Source organism: Cupressus sempervirens, chromosome 3 (genome assembly GCF_028749045.1).
Source record: "Cupressus sempervirens isolate cs-2001-9-10 chromosome 3, ASM2874904v1, whole genome shotgun sequence".
NCBI lineage: Eukaryota > Viridiplantae > Streptophyta > Pinopsida > Cupressales > Cupressaceae > Cupressus > Cupressus sempervirens.
In genome coordinates, this window is record NC_143120.1 from 591739610 (window position 1) to 591760950 (window position 21341).

Below are 21341 nucleotides of genomic sequence, written 5' to 3' on the forward strand. Positions count from 1 at the left end.
TTGAGGGATGGAGGGCTAAGATGCAAGGATGGCAAGATGGTGAGGGACGGCTAGGATGCACTCAAAGGGGAGCTATGCTTGTTTAGCACCAATAGGGAGGTTACACTTGTCACAAGGAGGATGAGTGTGAGAGGATAGGATAAGGGTTGGTCAAAGGCTTGATGAGAGTGGTTGAGGATGTAAGAGTCATGAGTGAGGATGTAAGAGCCATTTATGGCTTTGTAAGAGCATTGAAGGCTTATGGTTGGGATATTTTAGAGGGAGTTGAGATTGTTGACTTTGCTTGGATTAGGAAAGTCTTAAGCTCACTTAGGGAATGTGACAAGGTTAGGGGGGGGGATTAGGTTTGGTTTTAGGATTAGATTAAGGATGTTAGAGATGTTCAAGTGCATGGCATTCATGAGGGTGGGTAAGTTAGTGGCCAAACGAGGTTAGTTTGGGTGGATGGGGTGGATTAGGCTAAATGGAGGATTTAGGATAGGTTAGGGGTCATTAGATTTGAGGGCTATATTTATCAAATAGATTTATTTAATAAATGAGGTTTTTGGAATTAGATAGGAGAATAGGATTAATTGACAAATAATAGGTTATTTGATTTATCAATTAGGACTATAGATGATTAATTAAATTAATCAACTAGGGTATGACAAAGGTTTACTTAAATAGGAATTTAATTAATGATGCCATTAGAGATAGCTAAATAGGATTACTAAAGTGGTGTAATCAAATTTAGGTGTCTACAACTATCACCAAATATAACCTCTTCCAAACTGTCTTGGGTGTGTCAAGACTGCAAGGGGTCAAATTTGTAGCTATCAATCCTATCAATAAAAGATGGTGCTAACCCATCCCATAATGGATGGTAAGGAACTAGTCCCAACCCACATTGATGTGAAACTAAATCCTCTACTTATGGGCCAAAATAAAAGTGATGAGCACTCCTCACAGTGTAATGTTGATAAAAACTCCAAATCTCTATCAAGGGTTCATCAGTATTAGTCTAAGAATTAGAAGATGGCTCCAATCTCTAACTTTGAACTATTGGCCTACCAAGATCATAGGAAATCCTCCCAGCAAACCCAACCTTAAAATCCCTATTGGGAAGCATTGTATCCAAGGTCTCTATAATCCTCCCCCCAAATGTCGTATAACATGAGAGCCCTAAATGAGAGTACCCTTAGACACCTTGAATGAATGCTCCCACAAATCTAAGCTCTCAAGAAAATACTCCATGAATGACTTAGTACAATAGAAATTATATGTGGAAGCATCAAATTTCTCCCCCACAACTAATTCCTTTGAAAATGTGGCACCACCAACTATCCCATGCTAGTAGCTATATGAGATGAGGAAATATATTTGCTTCTACTAGAAGGAGAAAATGAGAGCCCAACTCCACTGATACTCTTACCTCATCCATACCTACTACACCCATATCCTAGATGGATGTGTTAGACACGTACATCATCATGTCAATCATCCCCAATCATAGAAGCAAACTCACCACCAACCATAATATGCAACTAAATTGGACCTAGGGCTAGTGTGGTCTAAACATGCTCTAACTACATAGTCACCTCATCCAAACATGACTATGACTCTTGAAGAACCCACTAAAGAGATTCCAAAATCACCTCAAGCTCTTAGGTGATCTCAACCACCTCCTCCTCTTTCTTTAACAATGTCTCGTAATAGGTGCTACCCCACTCCAAAAGTTAATCCCTGTTAGCAACTATCTATGAATAGTTATGCTTCAAGATCCTGACAACCTCTCAAAGTGCATGAACCTCTGCTAGAGAAAGAGTGCTATCGCCATATTCATCAGACATAGTAGTACCCCAACTAGATGTAGCCAACATCTAATGGATCACATCATAATGCTCAAAATATGAAGAGATGTCACTTTCATTCACCTTCAACTGACTAGTCACATGACATCTTTGTAACCCCTACCTCCTATGTAAGATCTCTATCTCACTAATTGCACTATGATAGGAAATTGATTCAAAACTACCCACCACAAGATCACTCACTACATGTGTGCCCTTGACCTTGCACAACTCTACATTCAAGATACAACTACAATGTACCTTAATCAAGTCCTCATCTAAAGAAATGGAAGGCCTTGCAATATCAATATCCTCGCATGTCTCAGTTTCCACCTCAAAAGATAGATCCTATAAACACTAATCTTGGAACCCATGTAAAACCCCTCAAATTCATCATCAATATCTAACAAGGAGTTTAATACTCACTACATCTCATAACATCATCAAATGGATCATCAAATGTGTCCATACTATCTACATCCACATCTCCTGACAAAGCCTCAACTATGGACACCTACCTCCACACATATGACTCAATGTCAAGCTAAAAATTAGTAATACTAGAGCATAAATCCACATCTATTGACTCTACTAAAACATCACAAATGAGTGATTCCATATGTGCCATGGTCCTACTGAGGAAACAACTAGCTCCAGTATTGGAGCCACACCATGAAAACTCAAATACAAGTCTCTAATAATAATCCTCTCCTCACAAGAGCCTAAAGTACTAGTGGTAACAACTACATCAACTGTTGCTTAGCTAACCATAGTGACTACTCTGGGAGCCACAACCTATTGAAGTTCACTTCTAGTATCCACCTAGGGCATTAATACATCCCCATGTCCCTATGGAAAAATTCCATCATCATCACTATGGATAGGACTAGTAGGTGTCGTACAAAATATAAGTACATCTTTTTCATGGACACCTGTCAGGGGAAACTCGGGCTTCCTTCTCTATAACCTCAATGTTAACCTTCTAAAGGTGGAAACCATGTACCTCACTACCCTTTCAGCTATCTTTGGACCTAACAAGATCTCCACCAACCTCTATTGATGAAGCTTAAGTTTCTCCATACTCTCCTATATAGCATTCATCTTTGCACTAAATTCCTCATTACTCCACCAACTTCTAAAACTTTCAATCCTCCTACGTCTGTCCATGGCTAGAAAATGATTTAACAAAAGATTCTAAAATAAAATAAAAAATTCCTACCCCATATGATGGCATGAAACCACTCTGATACAACTATAAAGATCTAAATTGGCTACCGACTTGAATATTGAAGCATAATTTATTGTCTTTGAAAATTTTAACAATTTAATAATGTATTTTCTTTTTTGTTTTGAAGATTAAAGTCAACAACTTCAAGAAGCTTGAAATTAAAATATTAAAATAAGATAATAACTAGATAAACTCCCTCAACACTTTATTTTTTCTTGTTACTTTGGAAATCACAAATCAAAATTACATAATATAAAGATGATATCTGAATTGCAATTAAATATGCCAAACCCATGAAACTCAGCTACTCCTTATTGTTTACTATGATCCCTCAATGCCAAACTTGACCAAAGATGCTAGATGTCCTTGGGTGGCTCATGAAAATGCACATGTTAAAATAGCAAGAAGGGGAGCCAAATCTTAGATGTCACTTCCCAAATTTCTTAGTACGAGTTTTTGACTAGTAACATAGGCTCTAGTAAATGTCACACAACCTCTTGACAATCATTTGACCTCAAGCACAGGTTGAAAGTAGTAATTAGGCACAAATGATGTATACGTCCAACCTATTTATAATAATATGCTTTAGTTCTAATCCTAGCCACTAGTAATAATAAATATGTAGACTTCCAATATAAAATTTGATCTCTAATATAGGCTTTCAGCAAAAAATGTAAATCTCCACACTTCCTGAATCAATCAGTAACAAATTCTCCAAGCTATAGTTAGACACAGTAGGAGAATTTGATAATTGTTTACCTCAGCACAATTATCAATGGAAAAATAAAAAATTCTTAAAACACTTAGGCATTGAAATGAGTAAGAAAATATATAATATTCAAAAAATTTCTCCTTAGTTGCAAAAATATGGTAGGAGAATGTTGGCTAATTGTATACTTCAACACAATTGCCAAGAACTTCTCAGGTGAGACCCTTATACCTTAGCAAGGGCTCACAGATTAGCAATCAAGAAAAAGCCACAAAGGTACAAAAGAAAATATATAATCAAATGTTTTTTCCCAATGAAATGAGTTCTCATTTATAAGCGTTAATTGGCCAAAATTTTCTTAAAACTCCACTGTAGAAATTGTGGAAGTTTCCCAAAAGAACTCAACACTAGAAACTTGCCAACATGCTTTTTAGAAATATCTCTTAAAGTCATCAATATAATAATATAAATATTATTATAATAATGCAACTTAATGATAAAATGAATAAATAATATTTCATGCAATTATTAATCTGATTAATTGTAGCTAGCAACAAACTGCCAAGCCACCCACTCCACTACCAAAAATAGCAACTACTAAAAATAGACTTACTAAAAATAGTAAATCCACAATTGAGACCTCAAAAAACGCCTGTCAACTCACGAGGGTCACTATGGTGAACTGACTTGGCCAACTATAGGAAAATACTAAAAATGGGGACATTACATTGCATGTCATGGATCCATGGTCTTCCGAACAATAGATTATATGCTAGAGGATGTCTAAAATTTGAAAGACTATATCTTTTTTCCATGAGACCCACATGGATAGGAAGAAAAATTCTTCTTTTAGAAGGTCTTTCAACTTCATCATGTGCTTTGATGCTGATTTTCCATCTAGGATCAATAGAAAATTCAAACATGCCTAGCTATTGGATGACATTGAAGGAGATAATATTTAACCCATCACCATTGTTTATGAGGACTTGATGGACGTGAGTACAAAAGATCTAGACTTTGATGTGGAGAGCTAGGTTGTGGGGATGAATAAGTGACTTGTCATCTTCTTTAGACAATATGAGTAAGTGAGGTAGAAAATATGATTGACCATAGCTTGGAATTATTCAGTATCAATATCTATAGAAGCATTGGTTGTGTAAATTTTTTTGAAGGATCTCCTTGTGCAAAGTAGAAAATTCTAGCAATTCAAAGATAGAAATTTGCATAGGGTTTCATTCCAACTAGCTAACAAGATCATAACTGGATATGGCTAGAGTAGCTATTTGTTTGGATGAGGAGTCATTCTTAGGATCATTTGTAACTTTGAGGAAAATCAGATTTTTCCTTAGTGACAATGTTGAGTGTCTCACCATATGAAGAGGAAGGTTCCACCAAACTAATAGCTATCTTAGGCCTAGTGTCTCTATAGTTTGGTTGAGCATTGAGTGTTTTTAAGACTTCCTTAAGCTTCTCATCATCTATGTCATACTTGGGCTCATTTTCAAATTTAGGACCCATCATGTAAATATGTTCAATAGGTTCAAACATGTTTATGACATTATCTGTATCAATGTAAGCACAATTGATCTTGTTGGCATCATGGTTTTTCTTGTTAGCATGGGACTATTCCCCTTTTTAGTATTTAGGTAATGGTTTCTTAAAGGTTTATGACCAAAATTTTTAACTAGGCCATCTATAACAACCTTGCCTCCATCATTGAGGTCTTGAATAACATCCTTAAGCTTGAAAAAGAAATTGATTTTATGTCCCTTGCTCCTATGATAGTTACAAAAATGATCATCCCTCCTCCAAGTAGGCTTGATGGGTGGGCCATAGGGTCAAGAGTTTTTTAAAAGCATGAAAAGGTTATTTATAAATAAGGTCTTTAGTACTACCTCATAGGATTCTACCATTGGTGTATAGACATGCTTTGGTTTAGACAATTTCATAGTTTTGTCAAAGGTTTGAGACTTTGAAGTCTCTTGTTATTTTTAAGCATAGATGGCATTAGAGAGGTTGAAGGTTGATTCCTCAATCTTAGGAGCATCCAGTACTCCATCATTGACAACATACTCATTCTTTTTTCAAGGTTATTTTTGTCTTTGTCATTCCCATTGCCATTTTTGTCTTTGCATAGCATAGTGTCACCTTTCTTTAAAGAAAAATCCTCACTATGGTAAGAACTTTCACATCCAATAATCCATCATTGACAACATACTTGTTCTTTATTCAAGGTTTTTTTTTTGTCTTTGTCATTCCCATTGCCATTTTTGTCTTTGCTTAGCACAATGTTTCCTTTCTTTAAAGCAACATCCTCACTATAGTAAGAAATTTCAATCATATCACTGAAGGATGTGAACAATTGTTTCTTAAGGTCATAGTATTATTTAGGTACAAGTGTGCTGACAAAAATGTCAATTTTCTCGGTCTCAAGAATCTACTAAGGGTACTTGGAGTATAAAGATCTCCAACATTGGAGGTATGTAGAAAAAGGTTCACTTTATTTTTTCTTGATATTACACAAGTCCAACATAGTGATAGGATGTTGATTGTTATTAGAATATTTTTGAATGAACTATTGTACAAGTTTTTAAAATGACTTGAGGGGACATGATAGCTTTGTGAACCATTTCATGGCTTGGCCCCTCAAGCTCCTAGGAAACAACCTCATAAGATAAGTATCTTTGTGCATGAAGTCCATGCTAAGGGTATAGAAGTGTCTTATATGATCATGAGGATCACCATTTTCATCATATTTTTCATATTTAGGAACTTCTATATCCCTAGGAAATGAGACCATGTAAAGACTTCTATTGAATGGAAGAGCACATATTGATTCTACAAAAGAAGTCTTAGGTTATTCTTTGCAAATTAGTAATTGGGTGAGTTTATTTTTAAGTTCTCACATTTCTTCCCTTGAGATTTCAGCCTCAGTAGGTTCTCACTTTTGAATGATTCTTTTCACATCAAAATCATGGGGAAGTTTCCATCCCTAAACTGTCATGTATTGGAAATATTGGTCACCATTTTTTTCTAAGTCTTTTAGCATTAGCCTTTGGGTAACCTCATCTTGTTGAAATCGCATGAGATCTTTGCTAGTGAATTCATCATTGACTTTAGTTTCATGGTGTGACAATGAGTGTCTAGGCAATGATGGGCATGTCTCTATGCATATTCTAGGAGTTCTAGGAGGTGTGTTGCTTCCAATATTGCTACCAATAGGGTCATTATCAAAAGGATTACTATAGCAACCATGAATTTTTTCAGTGTTATGTACATGAGCATTAGTTTTAGCTAGGTGATAAGATCTTTCTCTAGTGGTCGTGCATATGGCCTCTTGTAGTCTTTCTTTTTCAAGGTGCACTTTTTCTTCTAGGAATTGTTTCCTTTCTTTGGGATGCATGGTGAGTGACACAATGTCTTTAGCCCTAGGGGTATCAAAGGGTGTATTGAAAGGGTTCTCAAAGCTATAGAGCATAGCGTGCCAAGTGATGACCTCTTCTGAATTATCAAAGATAGGTTCCTCCCCACAAGGTTGTCCATCAGGATGCCTAGTTGGAGTTACAAATTTTTCAAAGGTAAATGAAGGATGACTTCCTTGATTGACTTCAAACCTAGTCCTAACTGACACATAAGGATATGTCTTCATCTAATGGGATGAGGTAAATATTTTCACATCTAGAGCTTGTATGGTCAACAATAATCACTTGTCAAAAAGATAAAATAAGTGAGTGGCTATCCAAGAGGATGAGCAATAATCTCGATAGAAACAAGCTAGAATAGCAAGGTAACCATATTTTGACAAGTGACCATTAGCGATATTTTTAGCTCATATTTGACAAACTACATCCATATTATTGACTTAAAACAATACCTAACATGACGATTTTAGACCAAACTTAAGTAGGACAAAGTGACAACACCCCTAAATCAGCTAAAATGAAATTTTGATTCAATTTTGGAAGTAATAGAGGCTAAGAAATATTTCTTAGAAGACTAGGTGATACAAGATCAACAACAATTATCGTATGATAGACCTTTCTATAGTTGCACAATACTTTTCACTCATGCCACAGTTTTCCTTAAGTAGTGCAATAGACTTGAAAAGTACCATGTGATAGAGTTCATGATAGTGACATGATACTTTAATAGGTACATAATATCACATGATATTTCTTAGAAGCTCATATGATAAAGGGCCAGTGAACTATGAAAGATGTAATTTAATGTTGTGATGTGGAGCCTAGTCAGACTTGGAGGTTTATTCAACGTAATATTCTCCTCATATTATTTCTATGGGGGTTTGGGAGAAATGCCCCCAAGATGGAGTCAAGGGGAAACACTACTATTTTTATATTATACTAAGCCTAATTTAGTAAGCAGCAACAAGCTTGTATAAAAAGGCTTAGGGTTAGGGATTTTCATAGTGTGTGATGTGGAAATTGGTTCTTTCGGTAGTATTGAGCTGTAAGGGATTACATATTGTAATCATATTATAATCATTGGATAATAATAATAATATTAGACTTTTTATTGGTGGACATAGCCCAAGGATTGGGTGAACCATGTTAAATCTTGGTGTCTCGTGTTCTCTTATGTGTGATCTATTATTTTCTGATATTGGTTATATTTTCTTGTAATTTTTACTTTTGTTTGAGGTTAATCCTAACATTTAAGGCCTGAGAATCTTATGTTATAATTTGGTTTCTTGAATTTCTTAGACAAAAATATAGTTTTGATAGTATATGACTTTAGTTTTCAATAGAAAGCATTATGGTTTGAAAATAGTAAGGGGAATACACATGTCTCAAAATATTGGACAAGGGACAAAGAAACCTTGCCAAGAAAAGCAATTGGGATATCAAAAGAATTTTTTTTTACACATGTTAATGAGATGTTTGATGTTCAAGAATATTTATATAGTTCTTTTCACATTTGAAGACACATGCCAAGTAATACTACTTAAGGTCACAGTTCATTACTCAACACCTTGGCTGATGCCCCTTTGCCTCACATCAAGTGGTTTCCTACTAGAGATATTGGCTTTGTCATGGAAGAGCCATTGGCACAACCAAGGGGACACAAATGGTGAGTGTAAAAGCTTGGGTTGATTTGAGTAGTCCACTAGGATTGGCCCTTCCACCAAGATATGCAGTGAAAAATAAGGTGACATCTATCCTATGGTATCTAGAAAGGGCTTATGTTCATAGAACTCTCCTTGCTCCCAATATGGGACACCTTATCTTGTGGAAAGCAATGGACCTCATGGCTACAAGATTACCTTAAGAATTCTTGCCGAACATTTTCCTCATGGTTTCAATCCCACAAGTACTCACATTAAGAGAAGACAAGAACTATTTCTACCAAGGTATTATGGCCTTGATAGCCTTGAGTTTATAGTGGGTTAGAATAGTTTAGTTTACTTGTCTCCACTTGGGTCATTCCTCTTGATCTCTCAAGAGAAGTCTCATTAAAGGATTCTAGACTACACAAAATGAATCCAGTTTTGGAGGTCAAGACTTCTTATTCACCGCAAGGGTGAAGAGCATACTCTCCTATTCTAATTGTTTCCCCAAAACACAACAAGAAGTTCAATTATGCCACTTACTTAAAAAATATAAGGGTGGGTCAAGATTTATGATTCACCCTGAGGGTGAATAGCATACTTTCCTACCACCAATAGACCCTACTTGCAAGTTTTATGTGCCTAAAAAGTGAACAACTATTATATTGTCGCACACAAAATGAAAGAAGTAGAAGAACACTTGTTTGTTTATTTTTTTGTGCTTTTAGATAGCCCTATAAACAAGAGCTAGTAGCCTCTTAGCATTGAGTCTTTGACATGCCTTCTTTTATAGCAATTTTGCAAGCATTCCTAAAGAAACCCTACAAACAAAAAATGTTAGTCCAACAAAGGATTAGTTAAAAATAAGGTAAAACTCTACAATAAGCCTCTTTTAGACATTTAATAAACCTAAGAAACCCCAAAGATAGAATGAAAAAGACTCAAAATTGATCAAATGACTCAAACAGTAGTTAGTTCCAAGTAGGGTGATATTTTTTTGGTGTTAGAGTATCGTATGATACTTTTCAGTATACTAGGATGATACTTCTATTTTGTGTGATATTCTTCAATATACTTGTTTGATAGAACTCTCTATATTGGTGACACAGACTTATGAATAGGAGCATGATACTTTAACTAGTAAAGTATCGTATTGCCATATTAAGAAATATTATACAATAATGATAAAGTATTGCACCATAATTATGACTATAGAGAAAAAAAAGTATAGAAACATCAAGAAAAAATGCAAGACAAAAATATAGATAGAGAGGCAAAGCCAAGACATCCTACCCCATGGTGGGTGCCAAAAATATACACTAGAATTGTGCATCTCCCTAAATCCTTCTATCCAAGGTTTTTAATGAGTAGAAAAGCTTGGATTTTGGCTTAGAGATCCCTATTTATGGAGTTCAAAGGTGTGTGCATAAGCATAGAGATAGTTCTCAGTTAAGCCTTAGAGATGCATTTCTTTCTAGTAAACCACCAAATGGGAGATTTCTTTAGACAAGATAAAGAATGATAGTGTCAAAGAAACTCTTGAGTATGCAATTTAAGGATGAACTAGACTAGAATGGAATGCAAGAATGCAACTAAGATAATCATATGAAAGTATTACAACCATGATAATTAAGCTAGGTGATGTATGTTATTGTAAAGGAAAATGAAATTACTTGAAAATGAACCTAAACTAGAATAAGAATGCAAGAATGAGACAAGAATATAGAAGTTCTCCATAAATACTTCAAGAAAACCTATAAGTAAACCTACAACATAACAATAACTCAAAATTAGGATCCTTACAAAGGGAGAGAGCTCTACCTTTTAAAGATTTATGTATGTTTGAGATCAAGATCAAGAAATGAGGGATAAAGGGTGGGGGTTGAATTTTAGCATGATCCATGTGCAAAATCATGTCAACCAATGAAAAAGAATTGACTTGTCATGTGAGATAAAAAAAATTTCCTTTTGATTTGTAAATAGGAAAAAAGACTTTATGTGTGCACATTAGAATGAGTTAGAAGGATGGGGTCTTTTATTTAATTAAAATGGGACAAGTTATTTTAATCAAATATAGAATTAGGATATTATATGCAAACTATAGGTTAAAATAAAATAAATTGATTTTTAGCAATTTGGCCTAGGAAAATGATTAAATAATTTAGCCAAAATTTTGAGAAGGGAGCTAATAGTCTAGATGACCATTTTTATGTGATTACATTAGTGTGATTGGGATCATTGTGATTCCAGTGAGTGGGTGGGGGCTCCATATTATATTACTCCATTGTCTCTCATACCATCTATTAGAAATGATAACATAGAAATTTTAGTTGACCATAACCATCTATCAGATCTTTGTTAGCTAGAATAGATCTTTGCATTGGTTGCACTATAGGGGAATGATGAGAAATTAGGTTTTTTGGTCAACATGTTATGTAAGAGGTAAATAAAATCTTGCACAACTGATTAAAAATGATGATGGATTCACATATCTACTAGTTTAGTTGTTGTTGCTAGAACATGGCCATAGACATGCATGCTTAAAAGGAATGCAATTCCTGCATTCAAAGACTATCAAAAGAACAAAACAATTATCATATATTCAAATCTTATTATATCTAAAAATGTGAATTTGTTTAAACATCAAGGAAGAATAAAAGTAAAACAACTTTTTACTATTTGTAATATTGATCATGAATCCCTATTAGAGACCCTCAAGAAAAGAGAGGACCCTACAAGAACACTTGACTAGGTATATTTACTTCTTATGTTATTTTCTTCATAATGATTCTGTGAACCAATGGATGTCTTATTTAAATTTAATTAACCTATTATTATGTAGTCATAATACTAATTTTTTTTATGATATTGGAATGTAGGTACATCATGAAGAGTAGTCGTGCATGAAGATAAAAATGCAATAAGGAGTGGAATGAATAAAAATCTATTCTATTTTTTACAGTAAGATTTTTGGTAGTTGAATATTGATGTAATTGTTAGAATAATTTTAGAATAAATAAGAGGAGGGTGAATCAATTATCCTTAGGTCTAGATGTACCAATCAAACTTTTAATGACTTTAAATACTTCAGATCTAAACATATAGTAGCTTGGTCTCTATAGAAAATAATCAACAACATAAACTTGTAGTCCACTATCCTAATAGTAAAAAACTTGAAAAATGTAAAACATTGATAGTAAAACATCTTAGATAACATCCTCACAAGTATAACACTAGGATTTAATGTGGAAACTTAATTTGGAAAAAAACCACCAATAACATGCTACCAATTTTTCACTCTTCTGAAGTAACCTCTATTAGGAGCAAACCCTATTAAAGATTATAAAATGCATTGTTAAATGTGACCTTGCTAAAGGATTTAATCAACCTATTAGGAGTGGCCTTAATAGAGGGCTTAAGCACATCCCATTAGAATGTCACCTTGATTAAAGGATTTACATATGACTATTATGTCAAACTTGATTAAAGGATTTCAATACTAATACAATGGTTAGAAAAGTAATAGTAGGTTGATCAACAAATAAAACTCACTTTGCAAATATAGATCACAATTTAGTCCAATAGATGACTCATTGACTAGCCTCCATTAACATCTCCATCACTTATTTTCTTGGAAATCCTTAAAGTAATCCCTCTTCACCTCAATAGTTCAATATTTAGCCTTTTGCTCAATTCCATCAATCAACATAATCAACAATCATGCTAACCTTGTTAAGATCTTCACCAATTCTTCTAACCTCTATAATGTTAGCCCTTGTACCTCCTTAAATTAGTAATTATGATTTTTTTCACTTAAACATCACTATACTTCTTAGGGTTTGGTTAGATTCATCAAATCCTTCCATAATTTTGTCTCCTCTTTTCTCTTCTAAAAACTTCTCCAAAATTCTTGAATTTATGCATAGAAATGATCAAACACAATTCCCCTTGTATTAAATGATCCATCTCATCAATCCTTATCTTCAACACACTTTCTATGTTCCAAAAATCCAATTGTGTCAGCTACAAATCAACACTTTCTCATAATCTATCAAATGATGTCCCTCAGCCAACACTGAGTTACGACACTTGGTCATCACTGAATTACTTGGTCCATACTTATTCTTCTCACTATTATAATTTCTTATACCTGGTTGATATAGATGCTTAGTAAACACAATATTTTTCTTGGCTTTTACTATCGTTCGGTCAACTCTAGAATCACTTGGAATAAACTTCTAGTTCCTTAATATTCTTCTCCTTTTCTCTATCAAGCCTATGTGTTTGGTCTTCTATCAATCACTTGTTCTAGGCTTCTGTACAAGTGTCCTTTCCACTTAGGGTGTGATTAAACAATCATATTATTTTTTCAAACTCCAACTAGTCAAGTGTTAATTGTAGTTCCTCATAACTCAACCTTTCCTCTATGTCCTTTTCTTATGTCTTCTCAAATCCTATTCATCAATTATACTTATATGACACTCTACTCAGATAGTCACTATCTAACCAATAAGACTTGACATCAATGACAACATAACAATTATTCCAATTTTAGTTTCCAACAATCTCTCTCTTTGGAATAGCTGACAATGCCTCTAGTTACTATGCAATCCAAAACATGTAATTTCTAAGATCATCTTCCTTTGTGTTCAGTATCAAACTTTCATTAATATCCTTAGTTTCATTCTAATTCTCATCCATATAGCCTTGGTATGCAATAAACAAATTCCCTCTATCATTTTAGATCATGAAATCAATCAACTTCATTTGTATTGCTAGCAACACCTTTCACTTATTTGTCACGGTTAATACATTCTTTGTCTTTGCAACATAATACATTCTCCCTCTTCATATGGTAATTATATATTAGCTCCATCTTTGACAAAAATGCCAAAGATTCTTCATCTTTCTCATACATCTTCACCATGTAGATATGCCTATGTTAGTACTTCTAAATCTTATTTACCATGTGTCATCTATTCTTATGATTGATACAAATTTTTTTGCTTCTCCTTTCACTACTTTAGGTAGCTCCAAAAGTATGAGTTTCTACATCAACTTGTAAGATATTCTTATCAACACATTTGATGTAGAGCTCCATCTTAGCTTAATTAGACTTAGCTCGGTGAATCACCCCTAAATTACTTATTAGATACTCTTGTGAATCTTTAGGTAAATCCTTAGTGAAAATATCAACTACTTGCTCCTTGGTGTTCAGATATTCCAATCTCACTTCTTTATCTTGAACCAACTCTCTCAAGAAATGATACTTAATAGAAATATGATTGATCTTTGTATGCATTACACCGTTCTTTGATATATTTATAGAACTTTTTTATTACAATAGATAATGACAAGATCAGTGATCTCTTCCTACATCCCTTTCAATAATTTCTTAATCCACACACTATTCAACCAATTCACTATTGCTGCCACATATTCATCTATTGTTGTTGATTGTGAAATGCAGTCTTGCTTCTTGCCCATGAAACTAATCTCTTTCCTAGAAAGAAATCTCTAGTACTTGTACTTTTTATGTCATCAACATTTCTTTCCCAATGCAAATCTTTGTACACTTTTAGTTCAAACTTCTCATTCTTCTTACAGTATAGGCCATAGTCCTATGTTCCTTTCAGATATCTTAGTATTCTTTTTACTACCATCATATGATTCTAGTTAGTATTTGTATAAAATATTAAAACAATTCCAACTGCTAGTGCTATAGTAGGTCTTTCTTGAACAAGATATTGTATTTTCCCAATCATTGATCTATATAATGTCTAGTTCACATGAGTAGAATCATGATTAGATAGCTTATGTCTAGTCACCATAGGTGTGTTGACTATTCTCCAGTATTTCATCCCAAAAGTTTATAGTATCTCCTTGATGAATTTTGATCAAGTAAAGTAGATACATTTCTTTATCTAATATACTTGTAAGCCAATAAAGAATTTGATTTCCCCAAACATAGATATTTTAAATTCCTTCTTTACTTCATCTAAAAATGATTTCTATAATGTATCTTTTCCTAAAACTATGATATCATCAACAAACATTTCAGCCAATGGTATCCCTTTGACACCTTCATTTTTCAAGTACAAATTATTGTTACCATTGGTTCTTGCAAAACTAATATTTACCAAATATGTATTCAGCCTTTCATACCATGCTCTAAGAGCTTTTTTTAATCCATACAATTCTTTGTGTAATTTACATATCATATTCTTATTTTTAGGATCAATAAAACCTTTTTATTGTTCAATTTAAACCTCTTCTTCCAATATTCCATTCAAAAATTTAGATTTGACATCTATTTGGTATACCTTAAATCCTTTATAAGAAGAATATACAAGTACTATTCTAACTCCTGATCGTGCAACTGGAGAAAATATTCCCCACAATCAATACCTTCTTCTTATGTATATCCTTTGCATATTAATCTAGCTTTTTCCTTGTGAATTATCCTTTCTCATTCAGTTTGTTCTCAAATACCCACTTGGTTCCAATAACTTTCTTGTCCTTTGGTCTAGGTACTAGTGACCAAATTTTTCTCCTCTATTTGTTCAATTTCTTGATTTATCGCTTGAATCCAATCTTCATTGTCCAAAGCATACTTTACTAATTTGGGCTCAAAAAAACAAAGTAAACATGTATCACTAATAAGTTTGTTCCTTGTCATAACTATTGGAAGTCTTAATTAAGATACAAAGATACTAAGAGGGGGGTGAATTGGGATCTGCAACACTTTGTCTTTTAATAATACTTTAGTGCATACCATCTCGTATCTAATGCATCCATAAGATATCTTATAAAATAAATATATAGTAACATGTAGATCTAGTATATCAATCACATGCATTATATTTAAGCACACAACACAAAGATTTTATTACCCAAAAAATCTCCAAGGTGAAGGTAAAACTAGGGTAGGGATGACTCCTATAAATCTTTATACTACAATAATAAAGTTAACTTGTCAGGCTCGTAATGTTGATCACTTCTACTGATCTACCCTATGAGGGGTCTACCCTATTAAAGGTTGTTAAGAATATTATGTCTCACCTTTTGAGAGGATTTTACACTTAAAATAAATGAAGGACCCAGTTAAGAGATTTACAAAGTTCTATTAAAACCACTCTATTAAGAGATTATCTTTAACTCAATATATTAAAGCTAATTCAGTACATGATCCCTAGTCAACTCTAAAAATATGGTTTCATATCTCCTCTCTTCAATATGATTTGATCTCATATTTGTTATATTTTACTATCCTTCACTTCTTGATAAGGTCACTTCATTTATTTTGTAATAACAAAACTCAACTCTCTTTCCTTCTTCTCAATGTTCACACTTTCACACTTGATAAGCTATGTGATTGCATGAATAGACTTCTTGCTTCTTCTCACTATGTCTCAAATAGGGTTTTGATATTCTTTATTTAAATATTTCTTAAAGATTTTTCTATATGCTTCCCTCTTTTCCTTCTTCATCTAATTGGTTGAAAATTTATCATAAGGATTGCTGATCCACATCATAAAACATGTAATAACCTCTATAACAACCTTGACAAATATTGAATGTCTTATCCACATAGGACTATAAAATGGGCTAATATCTAACATACTATGGAAAAATCACAAACTCAATAAACATACATTGATACCCCATAGTCTAACATGAAAGCCAAATAAATAAAGAAAGCAACACAATGTCAAAAACCCCCTCTTTCATTTGTAACTCCCATGTCCTTCTTTCTTCTCCATATGAAGTAGCTCCAATCACCTATAATGCACACAATTAGGAAGAAAAATTTTATGATAATGATATAAGAATACTAGAAAAAGTGATTTGAAGAATAAAGATACTAAGTTAGGACCAAAAATGAGAGGAAGAATGCTCAATTTATAATTAGCATGCAAGATGAGAGCATTGGACTTGTCACCTTGGATATGTGACTCAGCAAGAGAATCCTCTGAGAATCCATGACACATATGACACAAGATGCCAAATGTAGGATTTCATGATGCTTGAAAGTCAAACATGGCTATAAATGGAAGAAGATCTATGATGTGTCATGTGAGACCTCAAACCCACTTAAGGCCAAGAATCTATGACAATGGAAGCCAAATATAGATATGCATAAGAGAATAATAATATATAGATTATGACATATCTTAGCCAAGTGTAAATGGAGAATCCATGTTGTAGCATGCCCATGTTTCATGATGATATCAAGATTGTGTTAATATTATGTGGAATATCTAAATTAAAAATCCATATATCGACACAAATAGAAATTAGTAAAATGGAAATTATGAGTGGAAAAATGGGACTTAGGAAATTATGAATTCCAATAGTTTGTGAAGATGAATCAATTAATAAAATATCAATTAATTGAAAAGGTTAGTTAGGAAGAATAAATAGTGAAATGGCATAGAATTAAATCATGGGTTATTTAATCCTATAGAGAAAATTAGTAGATGATTGGCCAATTTGATTAAATAAGTGCGACAATATCCTTTGATGAAAATGTGACAATAATGTAGATTAACAAGGATGATGACACCTAGACCAAATCCATGGTCAAATTGATTGATTGATTAAAATTGATAACACACCAAGGACACATGACATGAATTAAGGACATGTAACACTTAAAAAACATTGTAAATGCTACAGGATCGAGATTGATTGATAGGGTTGACCATAATAAAATTGATAGACATTGCCAATGTTATTAAAATGGTTTGATGATTTCATGATCTAACACTAAGGGACTCAAAAATGTCAATGATTGAATGACAAGGATGACAATTTGACCTGAAACTAAGAGTCATGGCAATACTAAGGTTAGATTGATAGGTTTACAAGGCATTGAGAGCCATGATAATACCTAGGATTGCACAAATGATGATTGATTTAAGGTATCTAAAATGTTTTAGGTTGATTACGGTTGATTTTGGGTGATTTTGGGTAGATTTGGGGTGATTCTGTGTTGATTTGATATGATTTTGAGTTGATTTGATATTATTTTTTATGGTATTGAAATGGTTTCAAAATGATCTGCAATTGATGTGAAAGAGGATACAAATGATAATAGACACTTTTGAGATATAATAAAGTTGGCCAAAAGCTCAGAATTAGTGGAATGCAAAAATGGGATGAGTTAGCATGAAAATATGATGAAACCATAGATGTGAACCATTTTTGAGCATCTACATTTTTCCCTTGTTTAATACAATGTGATTTAGAGCATTGTGTCAAAGAACCTTGATGAAAAAGCTAGAAAAGCATGCCCTAGTAACTATGGCATATATCGGTGCCCCCTCAAGAAATTGACCAACATGGACATATGATAGGTTGATTTCATCAACAATGAGAAAAGAAAGTTATAGCAACTGACGAATCACAAATTAAAGCTCAAATGCAAAAGTTATGGGCTCTAGAAAGAAAAAAAGGCATCATGACCAACATAGAAAATGCCTCTTGCACATCCATCTAGGTAGAAACAAACTATAAAAGGGCTTGGAGAGGGTTTGAAAGTCATTTTCATCCTCACATTTGGTAGAAAAGAGCTCTAGAGAAAGTAGAATGGACTAGTTACCCAGGGAGCAACACCGTGGCAAAAAAATGTGTACCTACCAACAACAACTAGATGCAAGACCTTTGCTAAGTACATCTAAGCCATCTTTGTGCATTTTATGCTTTGCTACATTTTTTATGCATTTATGAGTCAGTTAGGAGTCAAATAATGGTCAAATAGGGTCTCAAGGCTAGTTTAGGGCATCAAAATGCCCCAATTGCACCTAAGATTCAGCCAACTACATAGTGGGAACACTTGGCATGCCCAAGTGTGCCATAGGATGCTCTAAGGCTTTGAAAGGGGTCCTAATGAGCCCAAATCAACCTAAAACTTGGGGTACACTAGAAAAACCCTAGGATGATGCTAGAAAATGGTTAAGACTCAATCAAATGTGGTCAAAATTATGGTAGATGTAGGTCAAACCCTAGTTGGATGCTGGCAAAGAATGATGCAAAGGGCCTACAAGGGTGCAAACAGACTCAAAATGATCTAAAAGTTGGATCAAATGTTCAAAATCATAGGAAGAATTGAAACATAGGTCAACTTAGGTAAAAATAGTTAGGAAAAAGTCAAATTTAGTCAAACATAGCTCAGATGGAGGAAAAAGTTGATAGATGGATAGGCAGAGGGTCAAAATGATGAAAATGAGCTTGAAATGACCCAAAACTTGGTAGCCATGTTTAAAACCATAGAAATAGTTCAAAAAATAAGTCAACTCATTTGAACATGCTAGGGAAAAAATAAAACTTAGTCAAACTAGAGTCAAACTAAGAAGACTTGGTTCAAATGTAGGTTAAACTGGATACAAATCCATAGGAGGTTAACATAGGCTATATGGTTATGCAAGAGGATATTACCCTATTGTAGATGAGAGGACATAGGCTACAGATCTTGATGCTACATCATTAGATGACTACTAGTGAGTGAGAAATCTTGGTAGGACTTGGTCTATATCATATCACATTTATGCCAGAGGTGAGAGGGAATAGAGCCCTACTAATAGCACTGATAGAGAGATGGCATTTAGAGACTAGTTCTTTCCATCTTCTAATAGGGGAGGCTACTATGACCTTGGAGGATGAATAACACATCCTTAGGGTTCTAATTCATGGGGTCTTAGCTATGTATGACCTAGCTATGGGGCAAGTAGTGCTACATCAATTATTCCAATGTGGAGATGCAGAGTTGGGATCTAGGATTATGAGATTAGATGGGAGCTACTAGTAGCATGCCATGAGTGACTGATAACTATGATCTATTGGGTTATTGGTGGACTACTAATACCTAATAAGTGTGGACATAGATTCCCTTTTAGATGGGGCTAGGTGCTAGAGAAGATGATCATGGATGGGACTATGTTCACTTGGGGAATATGCATGTTGGGGATATTGTATTATTATCTACATTAGGTAGCATATAGAGGCAAGCTAACATTTAGTATTGGGGGTACATTTCTACAAATATGGGCAGCTGAGCACATTGCAATAATCATACCACTTATAGAGAGGGAGCTAGTGGAGGACATGTTTTATTCATACACTTATGGAGGCATACTAGCACAAGGACTACTGGGGTACACTCAATTCTTCTAGCATCAGTTAGATACTATGACATAGTTTATCTAGAGACCCTATAGAGATTTCCTTAGGTGGGACAATGATGATATCCACCTGCCATACTACAGACAATAGTGTTATCTCATAGGGGGCATAGTGCTTGGTCACTTGATGATAGAGATGTACCTACTAGAGTGGGTAAGTAGACAGTTTGGGGAGATAAAGGAGGTGTCGATAGCTCTAGCATTATTTGCATAGTCTAGAGCAAAGGTCTAGGAGTGGGGAGAACCTATCAGGAAATAGGTGGCTCATGCACAACCAGAAGAGTTATAACCGAGGGAATGGAGAGTAGCAATAGATGTGGTGGATGTAGGCATGATGGAAGCATATGACATATGGTTTGAGCAACATCATCTGAGGCCATTGATAGATCCAGTAGTGTTGGTACCATGATCAAGATCATAGGAAGAGTAGGGTGAGGAGGATGATGAGGAGGAGAATGGGGGAGATGATGAGGATGACAATGAGGAGGGAGGAGATGAGGACAATGATGGGGAGGAGAGGGAGGGTGGACGAGATGATGAGGAGGGTGAGGATGATGTAGGGGATGATGATGAGGAATCTAAGGTAGGGGATAATGATAATGAAGATGATGAGGGAGAGGATAAGGGAGATGACGATGATGGAGATGATGGTGAGGAGGGTGGGGATAATGGTGGTGGGGATGGTGGTGAGGGAGAGGATGGAAATGATTATGAGGAGGTTGGGGGTGGTGATGATGATGGATGTGATGAGGATGACATAGGTGAGGATACAACAATCGTGGATGTTGAGGGGAGATCTAGTGGATTATACTGAGTGGACACTAGTAATGGTATAGGAAGTACCTAGCTAGTTAGAGCTTATGGAGGTGATTAGAGGGCTCTAGAGACAGCTAGAGCGAGTTGTCTTAGAGAGGGATGCAGTGGTAGCAGAGAGGGATCAAGTTATGGTGGAGAGGGATCAAGCTATGGCAAGGAGGGCTGCTACAATTCATATGGTAGAGAGGGAAGTATAGGAGTCATAGGAGTTTATTAGCAACATCAGAGATCCAAACTTCCAAGAGATGGCTACGATGATGACTAGGGTACATATGGAGACACAATACTAGAGGGATTAGTATGAGATGGTAGTGCCACTATGGTAGAGGGTTGAGAGCTTTCATGCATTGATCATCCTTGAGGCTAGACAAAGGCCATGAGGCTAGGGATAGCACAGGTTGACACAGATATGGTCATGTACAGAGGGGTCTCCCTATTTTTCTTTTGTTTTTTGTTATGCTCTGTTATGGTTCATGCCTATAGGCAGTTAGTATTGACATAAACCATGGCC